At 48.2% G+C, this 15,937-nt stretch overlaps 1 protein-coding gene across 2 annotated transcripts in view; it reads right to left on the minus strand.

Annotated features, from left to right (window-relative positions):
• The window catches only part of Fgd3 (FYVE, RhoGEF and PH domain containing 3), a 61,021-nt gene extending 45,448 nt beyond the window's left edge, over positions 1–15,573 (minus strand). Inside the window, exon 1 of one of the 2 annotated variants that reach the window (XM_036188095.1) lies at positions 15,288–15,573. The gene's annotated coding sequence lies outside the window, so the exon portion shown is untranslated. Of the gene's footprint in view, positions 1–5,790; positions 5,836–15,287 lie in introns of those variants that run through there. The other variant, XM_036188096.1, reaches the window with a different exon arrangement.
• Positions 15,574–15,937: the final 364 nt, after the last annotated feature.

The following is a 15,937-nucleotide window of genomic DNA, read 5'->3' on the forward strand; positions in this document are numbered from 1 at the left end:
GGCACATGAGACTCAATAGATATTATGGGCGAACAAATGAACGGAGGAATTGGAATCAACATGCCAGTGAATGTTTAGAATCCTTCTAATATGTCTACATCCACACAGAGAAATATGCTTTGACAACTGGCAAATTTTGAAAACATAAAACAAAAATTGCGATCATAGAAGGCAGCATTCCATCAGAAAGCAGACCTTCCTAGACTAGGCCCATCACATCACCATGCAGGTGACAACTGGGACAGGGAGGGGATCCAGACCATATCGACCTTACAAGGCCACAAGCCCAACTGGCAGGAACTAAAAGCTGAGACCCAAATCTGGGAGGACTTTGAGGACAGTCATGACCTAGAATACAGGCTCTGAGTGTATGCTGTATACAGTGTATACAGGTTGCTCTATTTCTCCCCTGAGTGTCCAAGTCATCCCACCTCACAGGACCTGAGTAACCATGTCATCCACTTTTCAGGAGCCAATAAACCAGTATTTCTTCTTCACAAGACATGGGATCAGGTCATACCATCTCAGAGGACCTGAGGGTCCATGTCATTCCACTTTATAGGACTTATTGCCCAGGTCATCCCACTTCACAAGTGTGAGGGTAATAATTACAAGGAATTTAGATATTTTCTATCAAAAGAATGATCATGGGAATGTGACCTTTGCAATGCTGTTTGTAATCTCCCTACATTTAAAAACATTTTGTTTACTTAAAGGCCCTACCCCATTCCCAGAGTTTAATGGCCATGGCAGAGGACCCCTTGTCTCATTTCATTCATTTTCTTTACACTCAATCTTTTTCCTCTCTTTTTTTATTAGTTCTTTGAAAATTTCACACAATAAGTTTCAATCAGTCACTCCTCTCCCCCAGCCCCTCCCACACCCACTCCCTTCTCTACCCACCCAAATTTGTGTCTCCTTTTGATTTTTTCTTTTTCTTTTTCTTTCTTCCTTCCTTTCTTTCTTTTTTTTTTTTTTTTTTTTTGAGACAAGGTTTCTCTTATGTTGCTTTGGAGCCTTTCCTGGAACTCACTCTGTAGCCCAGGCTAGCCTCAAACTCACAGAGATCTGCTGGCCTCTGCTTCTTGAGTACCAGGATTAAAGGCGTGCACCACCACTGCCTGGCCTCCTTTTGATTTTTTTTTTTTTTTCAGAGCTGAGGACTGAACCCAGGGTCTTGCACTTGCTAGGCAAGTGCTCTACCACTGAGCTAAATCTCCAACCCCTCCTTTTGGTTTTTAACCCATTAAGTCCGGTTTGTTCTGCTCATATGTTCGTGGATATGTGGCCTTCCACTAGAGCATCATTGGCCTACCAGGGGCTACAGTCTTAAATAAACCTACTCTCCCTCTCCCAGCAGCCATCAACTGCCAACAGCTCCTCCACTAGGAGTGAGACTGTTTGCCCACCTCCACTCTCCATCCTGGGAGTTTGTCTGGCTTGAACTTGCACAGATCTTATATATGTGCTGACAACCATTGTGAGTTCATATAGACAGCTGCTCTTCTGTGTCCAGAAGACACTCCTTCCTTGTAGTCATCTACAAGGACACCTACGGCTCTAACAAACTTTCCACTCCCTCTTGTTCAATGATCCCAGAGCCTTGGAAGGAGGGGGTGTGATATACATGTCCCATGCAGGGCTGTGCATAATGGAACAGGAAGGATTCAACTGGGATGGGGTTAAGAGGACAAGGTAGAGGAGGGAATACAGGAAGGGATAAATAACACTAAAGACCTTTCAAAAAACTCATATGAAAGCCTACTATACAAGCTTCTTTAAAACACACACACACACACACACACACACACACACACACACACACACATGAGAGCGAGAGCGGAGAGCTACCCTACAATGGGGTGACAATACCACTACTAAACACCATAGGAAAATAAGTAAAATACCCAGTACCAGGAATGGGTTACCTCTTATAGTGTTGTTGGTCAATGAGGCCCCATAGGTCTCCAAACATTACAGGCAATATTATTGGTTACCCTACAGAATTTGATGGTTAAGTCCCAGTTGCTGAAGATACCATATACTTGAGACATAAAACATGGAAGAATAAAACTGGTACTGACCTGGAAGTTTCATCCCGACTAGCTAGCTTTCATCATGCTGGAAGTTGCTCAGTGTGCTACCAGAGGACAAAAGTAATCATCAATCATACCCAGCTGTGCCCTATGAGCTACCATAATTGACTGGCCTGGAAAGGCATGCTCACTATTGTAGTAGTGGCATGAGCATCATGGAAGTAAACAACTACTATGTGGATTGAATTTAAGGCCCATTCCATAAGATGAAACCCATACCTGGCACCATATCAGGCCAAGAGCCTGTGACTAGACACATCATAGGCCTTAGGGAAGAACCTACTACTGCTTTTCTGCCAAATAGCCATTGTATTAAACACACACTCTTGATGACTTATTAGACCCATAGATTAATGTGTCTCTCAACCCTCATCAGAGAATCTTCTATTTACAGTAGGTGGCAATTAACACAGAGGCTCACAAACTTGCACCAAATTTTAAATTAGCCAATAGCAAGAAAGATTGTGAGGCTGAACCTCAGCCAGTTGGGAAAAGTACCCTTGCGTTAGGATAAAAACCTATCAAATAAAAACCTGCTCTGTGTGCTTGCCACCCAGCAACGCATCCTTTTGCAAAAGTAAAATCTGCCTTATCAACTTACTTTCACTTTGTCTGTGTGCTCTTTGTGCAGTATTGGTGGGGTCCTTGGACTCCAGATTTCATTTCCAGCATAGGTCACCCCACCTCATAGGACCTGAGTGTCCAGATCACCCTGCTTTACAGGACCTACGCATCTACTTATCCTTCATCCCAAGGAGTTCAGAGGTGAGCAACAATATTGTAGTAAGGGAAAGCAGCAAGTATGTGAGGTCATGTGAGGTCTAGTCTCCATGGTAGGGGTCACTGGGGTGGGTGTTGGGGGAAGGACTTAAGACCAGTAAATTAAGTTCAATACCAATGTAGATGGCAGCTAGTGGGCCCAGCCCCATTTGGGGAGTTATTGAAATAGGGTCTCACCAATCAACTTTTTAAAGGAAAGTCAAATGTGAGGCCCAGATGCCACAGAGACCACCTGTTAATGGTCATGGAAGAGGCTGTCCAGAGTTACGGCACCAGAAGGAAGAGAAGCACCAGAAGCGGGCCAGACCTCAAGATGGTCCAAGTGTCCGCTTCATTGTGGGCGCAAGACATGTCGCTGGGCTGTAGGTGGCTCGCCCTCAGCCCATCATGTTGCCGCCTCCATTTCACACAGGGTCTGTCGCACTCCTCCCCACCAGCACAGACCTGCCATATCTAACCCCTCATCCATCTGGTAGATATCTGGGGCACAGAGGATCCTGCACACAGAAGGAAGTGGCCACAATGAATGAAGGGCCTTCTCAGCTCTCATTTCCTTCCTGGACTAGCTTGGTCCCTGGCCCTGTCAGTCACCCTGCCCAGAGGCAGGCAGAGACAGTCCATCACACCATGGCCACCTCTGTGCTTTCTTCTGTGCTTGTGCATTGTTTAGCATACACCCATCTCAGAGCCTCCTTGTAGCCGTGAAAACAGTCCACAAACCCAGCATCATCTGCATCATCTCAGTTTGATATCTGCCCAATGCTGCTTTTAACTCCCTTCCCAGTCACTTTACAAAGGAGCCTCAGTTTTTCCATCTGTACATGGCGGGGGAGCACAATCAGCCTACCTAGGGCCCATAAGAAGGTACAGTGCAGTGGAAACTTCCTGAACATGCATCAAGATACCCAAAGTCCCTGTTGCGTGTAGTCCATGAAGCTGCCTTTCATCACAGGGCAGCAGGGCCACGTTTCCCACTCATCTGTCAGGCTCATTTCAGTGCTAATCTCATAATGAGCTCTTGACCTCTGTATGCAGAGTCCAGTGTGGCTCTGGGGCCCCTGCACACTGGGAGGTCCCAATCCCTCTAGAAACAGAAGTCAGCCTCCACTTCTCCCCCAGGAGCAGAAGCAGGCTTCATGGGGCCTGCAGCAGCCCAGTTGAGACTAACCACTTCCTTCTGTCCTTGCTGGGTCTGGCCCCACCCGTCCCCACAAGCACTTTGTAAATTTTCAGCTCAGAGAATTTATGTGGGGACCAACCAGTCCATTCACAGGTTTGGGGGCCCAAGATGAGCTGACAGAGTGCTCTGTGCCGGTTTCATCTCTCACAAAAGTGGGGCCGGGGAAATAGTGATCAGTAAACCACTTGCTTTGCAAGCATAAGGACTTTACTTTGCTCCCAAGCACTCAGGTTAAGAACAAACACCAGCTGAGTACAACGGTATGCTCCAGTAATCCCAGTGCTGAGGGTGTAGGGACAGATCTGGGGCTCACTGGCCAGCCAGCCTACCAGGCCAATGAGAAGCCCTGTCTCAAAAACAGCAAGGTAGCCGGGTGGTGGTTGCGCACACCTTTAATCCCAGCACTCAGGAGGCAGAGGCAAGCAGATCTCTGTGAGTTCGAGGCCAGCCTGGTCTACTGAGCAAGGTCCAGGAAAGGTGCAAAGCTACACAGAGAAACCCTGTCTCAAAAAACCAAAACCAAACCAAACCAAAACAGCAAGGTAGACAGGTCCTGGGCTTACACACACACACACACACACACACACACACACACACACACACACACACTGCTAGCAATGACCACCCTGGGTGTTAAGAAGGACCAATCTAAAGTGAGGCAGAGCTGCATAAGCCCTAAACCCAGAGAGTTGACATCATTCAGAGTCCACTTTACAGACAAGGAAATGGAGGCAGAGTCTGAGAAGCTGCCCAAAGTCACAGTTCTGGGGCTCTACAACTGCCCATTACCCTGTTCCTGGCTTTCTTTGTCCATCAGGGTCCTTCCCCTGTCCCTCCACAGCTGCTCACCATCTACCACACTCACTGATCCCCAGATTATGGAAACAGGCTGGTCATCCACAACGACAGTGACTCCTGCTCTACGCTCTCCACAGGTCCCAGAACCCAGCTTTTCAAATACGCCCTGCCTCTCTGGCCGCTGTGCCCTTCGCACAATGTATAGTATCATAGTGTTACTTACCATAACCATATATTTTTCCATCTCTACTGCTGTGATCTTGCCTCCTCTCGGGCTACCAGCCTCCTAAGGTACCACTGCCCAGAGCTGCCCAGGCATATCTTGGGGATCCCAAAGAGTCCTTGATGGGCTCAGGTTTCTTTCCTAGCAGTGTCCTGCTAGACAGCTATATCTGTCAATATCTAAACTGTAGATTATAGAAGATTCCAGAGCCACCTGGAGTGAGAAAGGCCTATCCCCCACTAAGGACTCACCTGGGACCACCTCCTCAGTTTAGACAGAGAAAGACCTGCTTTCTTTCCTCCAAGCCTGGAAGATGGGAGAAAGGCCGGAGGCACGGTGAATGGGGTCATCACTGCATGGGGTCAGCCTTGGATCTGTGCCCCTCTTGAACTTCACTGACAGACTGTCCATCTCCTAAGTGTGAGCTGTGCCCCGTCTGCCAACGGCATGTCCAGCCCTCTGTAGTTACAGAAGCTTCTCTTACTTACCATTCAATGCCTATAGCAATTCTGTCTTTCCACCATTGTGAGCATGAAATGAGATGCCGCTAGCACTCCGCGACAACTTCCTGCCTTGAAAACATCTGTCTCCCTTGAAGGGTTCCTGTTTGGCTTCTAGTGTTCCCCCACTACCCTCCCTACGTACCCTCCCCTCCCGACACCAGACAATGTTTTAGGGCTCAACAAAGATCCCAGGAGTCAGTCTCCACTCACCGTTCTTCCAAGACCAGTCAGTCTGTGTCTCTGTCTCCTCCAGGGCTGAACTCACTCAAGGACAAAACCCAACTTCCTCTTTCTAATTTTTGCAATATTGGTCACAAAACAGTGGCGTATTTGCATTTCCGTAGCAATGACGCAATGTGAGAGGAGGTTGGTTTGCTGTTTCTAAAGGGCCTGTTCTCCTTGTGATGGGATGACTTCTAAAGCGTAATCCTTAGTCACAACCATACCTGGCTCCTGGCTCCGCAGCAGCAGCCAGGGCTGAGTTCAAGTTTAACAAGTTGCTGGGTGAGGACCACTGCAGGCCCCCTCCTGCATCTGGCTTGGTGGGCTCCTCTGAGCTGACCTGAGATGGTGCCAAAAGAGGATGCACCAGGAGACAGATGACCCAGGCCAGACAGACTCAGAAGCCATACTCGGTCGTCTTCAAACCTTGCTGGGTGGAACAGGAAAATGGCTACAGAAGGTTGGAAGAGGCAGACCCCACCACTGAAAGACTGTTACCTCCGGTGACCTGGCTGATGAGGTCTGCCCCAGCAGGGTTGAGTACTGCCTCTTCCAGTCAGCCCTAAGGGGAAGGCCCCCTCATTATCTCAGGAAGTCAATAAATAATGGGGACATTTGCCTCCATTTTAGAATTTTTTGTTTGTTTGTTTGTTTGGTTTTTCGAGACAGAGTTTCTCTGTGTAGCTCTGGCTGTCCTCAAACTCATTCTGTAGACCAGGCTGGCCTTGAACTCAAAGATCTGTCTTCCTCTGCCTCCTAAATGCTGGGATTAAAGGCATGCAATACCATGCCTGGTTAGTAATGCCTTTTTAATCTATCCTAAACTTTTTGTTTGCTTTGGGTTTTGTTAAGACAGTCTTACCAAGTAGTCCAGGATGGCTTTGAATTCACCAGGTGGTCCAAACTGCTTTCAATTTACACTGTTTCAATCTTTCAAATGCTGGAATTGCTACTGTGCACCACTGCATCAGCTCATCTTAAATTCTGTGTATGTGTGCAGGTGTGCGTGTGTGCGTATGCATGCACGCCCATGAGTGAAGTCCAAAAGTCAAAGCTGAGTGTCTTCCTTAGTTTCTCTCCACCTTATTTTTTTGGCACTTATTTTCTAACTCAGCCTGGGATCAATCAACGTGGCGAGGCTGGCAGGCCAGCAACCCCCTACCAGGGTGCCTTCTCTCTCTGCCTCCCTAGTGTTGGGATTACAGATGTGTGCTACTGCACCAGACTTTCCCTGTGGGTGCTGGGGATTGAACTCGGGTCCTCATGCTTATACTGAGCCATCTCCTCAATTCTCTAAACTCCGATTTTATTCAGCTAACTTGTTGTGTGTATATGAATGTGCACATGCATGCATGGGTGTAAGGCACCTGTATGCACTTGCACCTGGAAGCCAGAGGACAAGCCCAGGCAGCATTCTTCAGGATGCTGTCCATCCATTTTTCAAAAGCAGAGTTTCTCACTGGGTTGTGAAAGCTAGGGCTGGCTGGCCAGCAAGCCCCAGGGATCTGCCTGTCTCTGCCTCTCCAGTGCTGAGATTACAAGTGCATGCACCACACCCAGATTTTTAATGTGGGCTCTGGGGGTCAAAGCCAGGTCCTCATGTTTGCAAGGGGAGCACTGTCCCCTTCGGGAGCTGAAGAGTCACATGAGCTTTCACAGGCTCCTTCTGACTCCACTGGCCACTCTGGGGGGTCAGGGGCATGACATAAGGCTGCTGTATGCAGAAGTGATATGCTACAGTGGTCAAGATCTCCAGGAGCTCAAACCTTAGCTCACCGGAGGTATGTCCTTGGTAGGATGGAACTTCTCAGAGCCTCAATTCTTTCATAAAATGGAGAGGTGTGTGTGTTAGAGGTGTTGTGAGGAAAGAGGTCTAGCCCAGGTAAACAACCTGTGAATTCTTGGTTCTGTCTGAATCTCCATTGCTGCACTGTCAGTGCCTGACCCAGAGGCCTTTACTTCACTCCCTGAAGGGCCATGTCCCCTGAGGAGGCAGCCTTGGGCCAGCCACCCAGATGCTTCCAAGCTAGGCCAGGAAGCACAACACCTGTCCTCCAACACAACGTAATTGTCCCTCTTCGGCCACACCCTGAGCCTGGAGGCCAGCAGTGGAATCCCACCAGGACTGGGAACCATTCCATCAGGAACACAGAATCAGCTGGAGGAAGTCAAGATGAGCAGCAGCACATCAGGCCAGATGTGAAGACTGGAGAAAAGAGCTTCAGAGCAAGTGAGAGAAGAAAGTGAGGGAGAACCCCGTATCTTAAAAACAAAGCAGAGGCCAGATGTGGTGGTGATCGCCCTTAATCCCAGCACTCAGGAGGCAGAGGCAGCTAGCCTTGTTCCCATGTGGGAGGAAACAGTGCCTCTACTTGGGGTAACACCTCTAAAAAGGACCCCTATGATAGTCTATATCCTGACAAACTCTTACATAGCCCCTCCCACTATGAACCACCCATAAATACTAATGTCCAATAAAGCCTGCACAGGTGGCCAGGTGACTTCTTGACAAGGTCATACACAGTACTGCAGTTTTTGTTGGGGCAGCATAGACTTGGTCACTGTGTTGGAAGGGTTTTCAAGCAGTCCTGAGGAGACACATGTGTGGAAGAAACTGAGACCCCAGTCAACAGCCAGCTCCAACATGCCCTGAATGAATGAATGAATGAATGAATGAATGAATGAAATGAATGAATGAATGAATGACCTATCTTGGAAGATGCTCATCCCAGCCACCATCTGACTGTATCCAGAGCCAAGTCATACCCAAATTCCTGATCAGTCAAACTAAGCAGAGGTAATAGATTCACTACTGTGTGTGTGTGTGTGTGTGTGTGTGTGTGTGTGTGTGTGTGTGTATAGAAGATGCTTAAGCCACTAAACTCTGGGTGATTTGTTAGGCAGCAGTAAATACATGGTACAGTGTTTTCATCAGGAAAAGAGCAAGGAGGTGATCTGAGGCCAGAAGGAGGGAAGCTCCTCCCAAGGTAGAAGCGTGTTCACTGGGAAGTAAAGGCACATACTCCAATTTTTCTAATCATTTCCACCTGGAGTACATGAGACTAATGGCCCACCAGATCCACAGCCCTGCAGTGCTCCTGATGTGTTAATTGTGTATCACTGAGACACTGTACCCGGTGGAAGCAATTGAAGGGAGGAGGGACCTATCTGGGCCAAAGGTTTCAAAGTTCACAGTCCATGAGTCCATCATGGCAGTGGGAATGTGTCAGAATGCTTCACACAGTGGCTGAGCCGGAAGCAGAGAGGGTGTGACTGGAAGGAGCTAAGGATAATACACATCCAAGGGATGCCCCCGGTGACTGACACTTCCTCCACCTAGGTCTCACCTGCTAAAGGTTTACAGTCTCCCCAGATAACTCCACCGGCTATGAACTAGGAATCTAACACTAACTGGCCAGGCATAGTGACACAAACGAGTTATCCCATCATTGCAGGGGTGGAGAAAAGAAGATCAGTTCAAGGTTGTCCTTGGCTAATTACCGAGTTTGAGGCCAGCCTAGACGACACGGGACCTTGACTCAAAAACTGAAACAAACACATGAATTTGTGAGAGACATTTCAAATTCACACCATAACACTGTGGACATGAAGGCCTGTGAATGCTATTCAGTCTTGAGGACCCTGAAGAATTTCACAGAGTCAGTGGCTCCTCGGAGGAAGGCCACATGGGCTCCAGGCTCCCCTTCAGATGTCCATCAGAGGTGTTTCCCTCTCCTGCCAAGCAGCTCACTGCACAGGAGGTAGCTCCTAGGAGGAGGGTCTCCTGATCCTGGGCCCCTAGACTGCCTATGGGACCCCTAAGCCTTACTTACTGGAAAGCTAGCAATGACTTAGGGGAGGCCAGGCCTCTAGCTCAGACTCCTCTGCAAAGATCAAAAGCCAAGGAGCTGTAAATTCAGGGACTCAAAGGGGCCTTGATGAGACAGCCCTGGGGCAGAGCCCTGCCAACAGGGGAATGTATGGGGGAAAATGACACTTTCTGAGAATCCCCACAGGGGAGGTCCAATTGCCAGGACAGACCCACAACTGAGTCTGAGAGCCAAATGCCATAACCTGATTGGTCAATAACCCTTTAAAAATCAACTGCTAGACACAGAACATATAAAAGGCAGTTTCTGGAGAAGGAAAGACATTGAGACCTTTCTCAGCAAGGAAACCCCCATATGGGCCTTTCTGTTCATTTCCTGGGGTCACAACCTGTCACTCTTGCCACGAGGGAATGGCATTCTCAATTACTCATCTATTTTTGGGAACTGAGAGTCACAAATCCTAAACCCTTCCTGGAACCCTTCAGAATCCAAGTGTTGGGCAAAATATTCAAGAGCTTCTCACCTTTCCATAAAGACAAATAAACACCAGTCCAGGAAGCAGAAGGGTGGAAACCCTCCTGTTACTTCCAAGAGGCTTGGACAGGGAGTGTCTTTGCATGTATGTGTGTGTGCATGTTTATCCATGTGTGTTCACATCTATGTGCATATGCATGTGGAGGTCAGAAGTCAACCTCAGGTGTCATTCCTTAGGTGCTGAGCACCTTTTCTCTCCCTCCCCTCTTTTTCTGACACAAAGTCTCACTATGTAGTCCATCTGCCCTGGAACTCTCTAGTAGACCAGGCTAGCCTTGAATCACAGAGATCCACTTGCTTCTATGAACATACCTGTAATCCCACCCCCACCCCTTGAGTTCTGGGATTAAAGGCATGTGCCATCATGCCCGGATCACCTTTTCTGTTTTGACAGTCTCTACTGGCTTAGAATTTGTCATGTAGGTTAGGACGACTGACTATTGAACCCCAAAGATCCACCTGTCTTCACCTCTCCAGCACTGGGATTACAAATTGGTGACATCATGCCCAAGTGTGTGTGTGTGTGTGTGGTGTGTGTGTGTGTGTGTGCGTGTGTGTGTGTGTGTGTGTGTGTGTGTGTGTGTGTGTGTGTGTGTATTGTATGTGTTTATACATATGCAGGTGTGAATGTGTGTGTGCGCACACATGTGTGGGGGGAGCCATCAATCCAGATCAGGTGTGTTCCTCAATTTCTGTGTCTGAGTGTTTTGCCTGTATGCATATATGTCTAAGGCACGTGTACCATGTGCACACCATGCCCTCAGAGACCAGAAGGTGTTAGACTTCCTGGAGCTGGGGTTACATATGGTTGTGAGCCACTATGTGGATGCTGGGGACCAAATCCTAGTCCTCTGGAAGAGCAGCAAGTACTCTTAATCACATCTCTCTAGCCCCCTACCTTTCTTTCTTCTTTCTTTCTTTCTTTCGTTCTTTCTTTCTTTCTTTCTTTCTTTTTTACATGAGTTGTAGGGATGTAAACTCAACCTCATGCTTGTGCAGCAGGCATTTTACTGACTGTGCCATCTCCCAGCTCATGCCCAGCTCCTTTCACGTAAGATCTGAGGACTGTTCTCAGGTCCTTGTGCTTGCAAGGCAAGCGCTTTACAGACTGAGCTACCTTCCCAGCCCCAGACACCCTTACCAGCTTCGTGGTCCAACAGCTAAACTTCTGCAGAATGACAAACAGTCAGACCCAGGAAGAAAAAAGCTTCCGGGGTCACTTGTGTGGCTGTGATGAGCATTCAGGAATTTTTGTTTTCTTCTCAAAGTTCCTCAATAACTCATAACTTTCACAGTGATTAATTCACAATATTTGTAATCAAGAGAAAAGCCAATCCATTTAAAAATAAGAGCACACAGCTTCTGGTTGTTTATCCAAGATCCAAGCCCAGAGCTCTTGCACAATGAGAACCAGCCTTCTCCAAGCCTGTTTATGTATGGAGATTTTCATTCCTGCTTCACTACCCTTAAATTTCCCTAAGGAAAAATGTAGCCAAGAAACCAGGAGAGGGATGCTGAGAGTGAGTCCCTTTTCTGAAAACATTTTTTTTTTCCTTTCAGAAAGCTTTCTAGGTCATCGTAAACTGCAATGGCATTCAGGTCAGGAATGAACGATATTTCCCAAACGTTGACATAATTTTACCCATGCTTGCCTTTTCGTCTCGGGAAGTAGCCTCAGGGTGCTCAAACCTGTATGCAAAGGTCTGTGTGTGCTGTCAGCCAAGCTCATTGACCTTGGATGGGCCCTTCACTCCAACTAGGTCATGAGAGTAGCTAATTAATCAGGCTTCTCTTCACCTCTTGATCTTAAAAAAAAAAAAAAAAAAAAAAAAAGCTTTTTCAAATACTTGACAGTTCAGTCATCTTAGCCCACAGAGCATTCAGCACTGAATTGAAGAGGCAATACCAGCTCAGTGCCTAAGTGAAGTGGCATTTTGAGAGCTTACCAGACAAGGGGCATAATTACAGGGTGACTCTGGCAGTCACTCCGATAACATTTGAGCCTGAAGTGAAAGCAATTGCTTCTTCCTACTTACAACAAAAAGCTCTGATGTTTCTGCCCTTCACACGGAGTCTATGACTCGTGCCCCCCCCCACACACACTATAAGAAAAAAAGCATCGAAGCATAAACAGAGAGTGATCCATAAAAGCTAAGGCGCTAAAGGGGTGGCCACGCCCCTACTCCATCAGGCGCTGAATAGGCCATAATTCCAGCATTGTTCCGGTGCAGCTGCGAGGCAGCAGCCAGGAACACACTCTGAAGCCTGAGTGATGCTGGAACCTGCCTCTACTCTTGGTCTCCAATCCAGACATTAAATCCTGCCAAATGGTTATTTTTACCACCACTTGGACCCAACCTTTACTCTTCAGTCTTTATTCTCAGCTCCTCCCTAAGCAAAAACTGCTCAGGGTTCCATAGCAGGTGTGAACTTAAGGGTTGCTTTTAACAGGATGAGGCTGAGCTGGGAAGCTCTGGCTGTGGAGAACTGGGGAGGAGAGGGGGGAGCTGTCAGCAACTGAGGATGCCCACAGCAGTGCTGTATGAGCTATCTAGAAGGAGGGAGATGGGGAGAGAGAAGGAAAGAAGAAGGGAGGGAGAAAGGAGAAAGGAAGGATGGATGGATTCTATTCGCTAGTTTACTAACTGGTCAGCAATGGGTTAGTTAAGCCCCTGCAATAAGGACAGGGTTTTTTTTGAACATAGGGAGATTAAAAGTTCCTCAGATAGGCTGAGGATGTGGCTCAGTTGGTATAGTGTTTTCATGGGACAGCATGCATGAAGCACTGGGTTCAAGTCCCAGAATGTATGAACTGGGCATGGCGGTACACACATGAAATCCCAGCTCCTGAGAGTTGGAGGCAGGAGCATCAGTAATTCAAAATCATCTTTGGCTACAAAGCAACTTTGAGAACAACCTGAATTCCATGAGACTGACTCAGAGTTCCCCAGCAGACTGTGGTAGGGTGGCAGGCTACACCCTCACTGGCTCACGCAGATCTATAATAGGCACAGATGGCTGTGCCTTCGCTGGCACACACGGGACTGTGATAGGCACCCTGTGACAGGTGCAGGTCTGGACAGGGCAGCCATCAGTCTCTTCCCTCCTCCTGAACACATCTCTGCAAGCAAGCTTCTTACCTCTCATGGGACCATTGGCCACGAAGACACATATGGGGCCTCAGATGCCCCTGGAATGCTGAGCTGAGTCTCTACCTCAACTCATTCTGGGTCTGATGGTTCCTATGCAGCCTCCCTCCCTGAGAGACAGTGTATGCCCCAGCGGCACTGACCTGTGGCTGCAAGGGTAAACTGACATTAGCTTAGTAAATGGACACCGATATGTGTGGCCTCCCCCAAGCCTGGAGTGGGGAGCTCTTATCAGACCCAGCTGCCAGCCACTCATGGCACAAATATACCCTTGGCTCTTCTACGCCACAGAAAGCTGCCAGTAAGTGACACATGATCCTATTACAGTCGATGCTCTGACCCCAAGGCCATATGTGTGTAACCCAGTCTTCTAAAACAGAGCCAGCCGACAACAGACTGACTCTCACCAAGAGGCTGAGAGACAAGCCCTCACTTTGCAGATAAGGAAACTCTTTCCTGAGCCTGAGCTCTGAGTACCTGGGCTCAAGGATGAGGAGATGCCCTGGGACCTAGCCCAACCCTGGGGCAGAGGGACTGGGAACCAGCTGCCTACCCTAGATAACCCTGGTTTTCAGGACTCAAAGCCAGATGTCCTTCAGTGGACCACCCGCTGCACCAGAACAAGGTCAGGGAAGAAAGAACCGTAAATTGTGGCCAAGAACTGCTTGGGTCACCCCTGCACAGATCCTTGACTTCTGTGTACAGGATACAGCCCATAACAACCTGCTCAAACCCTTAGTTTACCCTTCCTCACCCCGCCCCCACACAACTAAACACACATTCTTTTCACTTCAAGTTATTTCAGCCAACAATGCCTATGTTCTCAGTTGTTCCGGAAAGTGAGAACTCTCTAGCTGTCTTAATTTACAGATTGATATAGAGCAGTGGTTCTCAACCTCCCTAATGCTGTGACCCATTAATACAGTTCCTCATGTTGTGGTGACTCACCCCCCAGCCATAAAATTATTTCTGCTGCTGCTTCACAACTGTAATGAATGAACTGTTATGAATCATAATGGAGAAGGCTGATACGCAGATGGTCCTAGGCAACCCCAGTAAAAGGGTCTTTCAACCCTTTTAAAGAGGTCACGATCCACAGGTTGAGAACCACTGATGGACAGCATAAGAGTTATACAGCTGAGCTAGATACTGTAGTGCATGTCCATAATCTCAGCCCTTGAAAGGTAGAGGATTTGGAGTTCCAACTCAACTACATGTGAGTATGAGGCTAGCCTAGGCGACATGTGACTGTCTTGTCTCATTAAAAACAAGGAACAGAGGAAGAAGCGGAGGAAGGAGGGGAGGGATGGGAAGGAAGGAAGGGAAAAGGAAGGAGGGAAAAGGAAGAAGGGAAGGGTGAGTGTGCTTGAGACAGCCTGGAGTGTCCAGAGGTCTGCAGCAGAAAGTGCAGACAGGCCACACCAAGTGGCCTTTGACAAAGTTTTCCCCGTGATCATGTAAAGAGCAGGTTTCTTTCCACGATCCTCCAGTTCCCCACAGAAAAGCCAAAGACCCCTTCTCTCCCAGTTTATCTTCACTTTCATTGGAGGTGACTCTCAGGGAACAGCACTAGTAACAGTAACAAAAAGAAAAGGGGGTAAAAAGATGCGTGTCCCCTGACATGGGTCCCACCATCACTGGGGACCTTACCGGCAATGACACATTAGTTAAGTACACTATTTTACCTTCCTGTCCATTTGAAAACAAAATCAGAGTGGACCAAGGGTGGAGAAATCTCATCAAAACCTACTACATATTGTTCAATAAACACCTTGATAATTAATTCTGTGTGGAGCTGAGGACCCCAGAATCACAGCAGACAGTCCTGGTGGCCTCCCAACAGCCTCACTCAGGAGGCTTCAAATTACACACCCTCCTCCTCAGAAAGAGTCCTACCAGCTCCATCCCTTGGAAATTAGCCACACAGACCCCAACCCAGGTCCCAAAGCCACTTGAAATCCAGGGTACTTACCGACTTCCTTTGGGACTGAAAGTCATTTTAAAACAAACAAGAGGAGTCCGTGCCTTCTGTCGCCCTGAGGAGGCAACCTTGGAGGCTGGCACACTGTCAGAGGGACAGCTTCCACAGGAGCTCAACTGGGTCCCCAGAGGGTAACAAGCAGCTGTCAAGAGCTGAGCTGTGCTTCCAGGGTCTGTCTGATCGGGCCCGCCTGGGGTCTTGTGGGTGGTCCTGCCTCCTTGGCACCGCCCTTGTCTTCTGCTGGCCACAGCTGCAGAGACTGAGCCCTGACAAAGCCAGCATGTGGAGAGCTAGGGAGGCAGGCAGGCGGGCGGGGCTCAGCCTGGGATGCCACAGACTGGTCCCCATAGCAACACTGCTAGGAGCTAGGCTGGTGGTGCCGAGCTGGTAGTGAGTGGGGCAGTGGCCTGGGTGAGCAGGAATCCATGTGGTTTTGGGTTCCAGGAGGGCACAGGGAAAAAAGGCTACTTCTTATTCCTGACACCATCACCCATTTGCCACTTCTGACAGACTCAGGGTCCTGAAATACTCTTAATATCACAGAGAACTCCTTTTTGTGGTGTGAGGACATTTGACTCTGTATAGGAGGCTATAGTGAAAATAAATGTGTATTTTCTTTTCTATGCTTTTTTGGTTTTTGT

Source organism: Onychomys torridus, chromosome 5 (assembly GCF_903995425.1).
Source record: "Onychomys torridus chromosome 5, mOncTor1.1, whole genome shotgun sequence".
NCBI classification, from domain to species: Eukaryota; Metazoa; Chordata; class Mammalia; order Rodentia; family Cricetidae; genus Onychomys; species Onychomys torridus.